This window comes from Furipterus horrens, unplaced genomic scaffold, assembly GCF_987537825.1.
Source record: "Furipterus horrens unplaced genomic scaffold, mFurHor1.1.pri manual_scaffold_8, whole genome shotgun sequence".
Classification (NCBI taxonomy): Eukaryota; Metazoa; Chordata; class Mammalia; order Chiroptera; family Furipteridae; genus Furipterus; species Furipterus horrens.
In genome coordinates this window covers 20450460-20456459 of record NW_028327178.1, presented here as the reverse complement: position 1 = coordinate 20456459, position 6000 = coordinate 20450460, and positions in this window count along the sequence as shown.

Sequence of the window (6000 nt, the reverse complement as noted above, 5' to 3'; positions counted from 1 at the left end):
GATTATGAAGAAGAAATCACCCATGCAATAATACATTTCTTGCAAGATAGTGAGCAAGCTCATTTCAAAGAGGCTGAACTTGGGAACCCTTTGAGATGGGGTGTGTATGTGTATATTTATGCTGGTGGCACCCAATCCTCCACACTGCCTCCCTTCCTTCTACCTAACAGATCTATAGATAACTGTAAAGTTGCAGGTAACAACTTCCTCTACTAATAGAAAAGACTGTGTTGCAACGTAGAAACATATGGGCCAAAGCCGGTGACTGACAGCTGGAATAACTTCTAAGGTGGGGCAAAGATCAGTGAGACTGGAAGGAAAGACTTCTTTCACTTTGTCAGACTGTCAACAAACCCTATTGTCATCCTGTAGTTTAATTACGTTTTTGCTTTGTCTCCATTTTGAGATTCTAAGTTCCTGCCAGTCTGGAAGTGGGTCTTCCTCCTCTTTGTAACTCCCACAGTGTACAAGACAGTGCTTCATCAGTAAAAGATGTTGTTTTAGGAAAAAAGTAGATAAAAGGAAATGTGACACACAGTAGCTCATTAAATTTGCAAGGATTCAAAGAAAACTTAGGTAAACTCAGCTAAGCAAGTAGTCAGTTCAGATTTCAAGCCATCATGGTTTGCAATATAACAAGTAATACTTATACATTATTATTATTATTATCATCATCATCATCACTGTTTATTGTTATTGCTAGGCACAGTGATAAGGGCTTTATATATATCATTTCCCTTAATCTTCATAATAACTCTGCAAAGAGGAAATGACTGCCTTATTCTACAAATTTAGAAACTGAGGCTCAAAGAATTAAATAACTTCGCATTCCAGTGACTGATGTTGGGTCTGATCCAGGTCGATTAATGGGTCTTTGAGGATGAGCCGAGGCCTTGAAAGTGAACAGAGTTAATGTCACAGCCACTGGGGTCACTGGGGTCAAGCAAGGGACTAGGGAGCCCAAAGCTATGATTGTGATTCTTTGTGTTGCATCAAGACAAACTTTTTTGGCTTCTAAGCACACCCTTAAACTAAGTCAGCTGGGTTTGAAATTGTGCAATTGGTCACAGGCTAAAGAGTGTGGGTGGCTTGGGGAAAATTCGTCATTAGGCTTGAAGATGCATTTCAGAGCACATGGCCTTCTAATGGGAAGCTGGGAAAACATTTTTATGCCTGAGTAATGATAGTGCATGGCTACCAGGGTCCAAAGAAGAATGGACATGGAATATTAGCCATGATCTCTGTCTTTGAATGATGGGGGATTTACTGGGTAAGGCAGAATACCTATCCACTCTGAGTAGGACATAAGAACAAAGATATGGGCTTCATGAATGAGGACGCATATGCCCTTCTTAAGCTCTAGACACAGATGTGAAGTCATGGATGTGCTGCAGCTAGGCAAGTGTTTTCCCTTCCACCCAGAGTCATCGTTTGTCACTTACTCTAAGACCCTTCCTCCCCAAACCATTCCCAATTATAGGAAGTCACATGCTAGAGATAAAGAGCATGGGGTTTGAAATAAGACTATGTCTCAAGTCTTTCCCTGCCACTCACTAGCTAGAGAAGCTACCTCAGTCTTCATTTCTTGAGCTAGAAGTTTGGGATTATTTCTACCTTTATGAACTTATGCTACTTATAAGAAGATAAAATTACACACAATATACATTCATAAACATGGAAGTTCTTCATGCATTTTTCAAAAAGTATATGAATGATAAGTTTTGTGATAGCTCATAAAATCCAAGGAATATAAGAAATATATAACTAAGTAAAATGATTGCCAGATATGTCTTTGTCCAAAATTCTATTAGACATTGGATGAAATGAGTAAAGACATATATGACATAGCTCTTACCCTTAGACAGCTTATCCTACTTTAGAGAAGGTAAAACTAGGAATTGTAATTGGTTTATTGGAGCAACTGGACTGATTAGGGTATGAGAGGGAACCAAATTAATTTCTTCCCACTACTGGTTTTCTCTAACTTTGCTGATATCACAGATCCCTTAGTTCTCTGAGTCACTTCTAGATATCAATGAACAGCCTCATTATGAGGTATTAGAATGTTAGGACAAAAGTGGGGGAGAAACTCCACCCCACCAGAGCGCAGGAAGAAAGGGGTGGAGGAACATAATCTGTTTTATATCTTTGCTTCATTCCATCTTCTTGATAGAATGTACTTCTGCATTCTCCCATCCCAAGATTGGCTACAATTCAGAAAGAGAATTTGAGATAAAGAGCACCATTTTTAATAGCAAATTCTCTTGTTCTGATATGTTGAACCTTTTTGTACATATCAGGTGAAGAAATAGTGGCTCTTTCTCTCCTAGGGCACTTTTGTGGGTTCTTTGTTGACTTTTCTCTCTCTGAGGTCTAACCCTGAATTGTTTCTAGGTGCCTGTCTCCTCTCTCTGAATAACTTTAAATCTCTCTTTTAGTTCAAGCTGTCAGTAAGCAAAGCCCTTGTAGAATCTTTCTGCTATGGCTTCCCCATCTTGGCAGGCAAAGTTCTTAAGCACGGTCTTTTCAAAAGTGCCTGTCCATCTTCTGCAGAATCCACCAGCCTTTCCTCTAGCCCACAGGGATGCTTGGAAAACAATACAGTCCTCACTCCTTCCTCAACTACCACAGGCTGCTGCAGTTTGGGGGCATTTTCAGATGAGAATCAGGCACTAGGCTCTTAATCCTTCCAAGTCTAAGGGTCCATCTCCCTGATACTTTTCTAGAAGCCCCGTGACCTAGTTGAATGTGGAGAGTTGAGGGGAAAGAGCCATAGTCCCTGAAACTCTCTTTGCAAAATTCCATTTTCCCCACCTTCCTCCCTTGTGAAGCCCCATCTTATATGTAGAGGAAGGAAGAATGATGGGTTCTGGGCAATAGAAGCAGGGTTTGGCCATAGTATTGGTTGCCTAGGGAAGCCATAAGAAATGACCACAAACTGGATGGCTTCAAACAGCAGAAATCTATTCTCTCACAGTTCTGGAGGCTAGAAGTTGGGAGTTGAGGCATCAGCAGGGCTTATTCCTTCTGGATGCCCTGAGGGTGAATCTGTTCTATACCCCTTGCCTAGCTTCTGGTAATTACCAGCAGTACTTGACAGTCTTTGGCTTATAGAGGCATCACTCCAATTTCTGCTCCGTCTTTACAGGGCCTTCCATCTGCGTGTCATCCCCTGTTCTTGTAAGGACACAAGTAAGTAGTTTTAGGGTCTCCCTAATCCACTATGGCTTCTTCTTAACTTGATTACACCTGCAAAGACCCTATTTTTCGATAGGTCACATCCACAAGTACCTATGGTTTGTACTTCAACACATATTTTTGGAGAACACAATTCAAACCACAGCAGCCACCTTCCTAGCAACTACTGCATAGACATTCAGACATCCCTCTTTAGATTATATGGACACCTAACTCCCATTGTTCTCAGATTTGGGACCTAACTGAAGTTAGACCCAGTGACAAGTCTCCTGCAATATCCCCTTAAACACACACACAAAATCATTTTTTAATGCCATAAAAATTCTAACAAGCTAACGAAAGCTGCTCTTCCCTATTCCCTAACTCAGCCAGTTTCTAAAGACAGTGATGCAGTAATTTCATTATGTTTTACCTAAAAATTTTAGTTATTTACTCTTTTAATCATACACAAGAATAGAATAGTAAATATCTATATCCCATGTACCCCCACTCACCTTAAACAATTGTCAAAATTCTGGCATTCTTATTTCATCTGTTTCCCCCCCACCAAATATAAACTCTCTTTCTTTTTTTTTTCTGGAATATTTTATCTGTAAATATGAAGTGATCTCTGATAATTATTGATTTCAGCCCATATTTTGCCCTTCTACTCTGGCGGTGGGATTAATAGTGACAAAACGTCATCTCTGCCCATGGGTACAGCTGGGTCGATCTGAAAATTTTAGGTCTTTGTAGAAGAGAAATCCTTGGCCCTTGAAAATTCATGTCTACTATCTTCTCTCGTCTAAAACCTCTCCTCTGAAGTTAAGGGCAGTCGTTACATTCCAATAAGCCAGCGTGGTGAAGTTACTCTGTTTTCATCCTTGGTAGCCAATTCCATGTTTCAAATATATAAGTGTCCAGTAATAATCAATGACCTGGACGAATGCTGTAGAAATTTCTCTCAAGGGACTTTGAGATAGTAAAAGGCAGGAAATAAGGGAAATACATAACCATAAATCAAGGAGAATAAAAAAATAACCTCAAAGAGGTATTAAATATTGCAATGTTGAATCAAAGTCTTCACTCAAATTGACAAGTGCTATCCTGGTCTACAGAGAAGTTTCCGGAATGATGGCTCCTACACAGTATCTACAGCTTACACTGGAATAAAAGCACTGGCAGCAATTTGGATGATACAAGTTTACATGAAGAGAACAGCACAGAGGATCAGGAGTGGGGAGATGTGCAGGGTAAATTTCCCAGCCATGTTTCTCAAGACTCAGGCCACCTTAGGGAGCAAATGCAGCCATTCACATACTGACTATTAGGCTTTCCATTTCAAAAGTTCTTTCCTCAAGAATTCATAAAAATGCAGCTGGGGTGAATGGGCTGAAACCCCCTGAGCTACACAGGGTCTGGCAATTTATCATTCAGCAAGACTTTTCTCTAACTCAATTTGGCTTTTTTTCTTTTTGTTAATAATAGAGTATTTAGGGCAGTTTGTGCTTTCAGGTTATCTCCTACCCTGGCCAAATTATACTCCCAAAAGCATCAATATCTTCTGGGGAATCATATCCATTGACAGAATAAATTATTTGCCTTTTCAGAGAATCAAGTGGAGTGATCTGGAACTGAGAGATGAAAATATTTAGATAGAATCATTATTTGTACTAGTGGCTACATCCTGCAATAGAGACCCCAGTGACAAACCATCTCTAAGAGTGACTGTATAGGAGTTTCTGCTGTAGGAAAGAGGAAGTTGGGAAAGAGGCATAATGCAGGGAGGGCTATCTGAAAGGCACTTGGTAGGGCATTTTCTTAAAACCCAAGGCATAGTTTAATGCTCTTTCTTTAGTATTGACAGTGTAATTTATATTCTGCAATATACATAGAAAATAACAAAGGCTATGTCCCAGCACTGGTCTTGAAGACAATTGTGGAGTCAGTAAATTGCAATCACTTAGGCCATGAATCTTTGCTAAAGGCTCTCAAGGAACCGTGCGTTATGCAAGGGAAACTAGACATTTCGACGTGGCATAAACTCCTGCTCCATGTCTAAAGGAACTTATGCAACCCATCATCCATCAGCCCTTTATGCGCCTTGTTAACATAGAAAACAAAGAGTAATGCTTGACTGATTGTGCTTCTAATCGTGCTTATTCTGGGCAACAGGATCTTGACTCCATTCATTAATGCAATAAGTGTTTATTGCATGCCAGTCACTGAGCTGCATATTAGCCCACCCAGCACTGATATCTATTAATAGTATTTGAAATGGTTCTTTAACTGAACTAAAGTGTCTGTTAAGATTGGGCCCAATTTTAAATTGAGAACTACATATAGTTTATCACACCTAGAGGTGTGTGACATACTGCAAAGTACATACCAGGTTCCGACATTAGTCTCAGTTTCTTCTTACAAAAACTAATGAATTGAAGGTGAAGGGAATATTCCTAGTTTGTTCCACATCCTGTTTCCTTGCTTCTGTCCCCTGAGGCCTGGTCAGCACTGCATTGTTTGCTTCAGGATTTGTATGTAATCAGTGATACAATAGAAGAGCTAATATAAAAATTGAATCTCTGTTATTGACCTTTATTGTAAATGTAAGTCTGCATATTAGGAATACAGAAAGCAATTGTATTTTCCTTCTCCTATTGATTGAGAATTTTTTGTTAATCCTTTATTAAAGCCAGTATAATGTGGGATGACATGTGATAGCTATAGAGTCTATGTCCTTTAGGACTACCATATATATGTTTTTAATTTCTTGCAACTTCTTTCACTATAGGGGCAGTTACCAAATTTCCATTACACTTACTG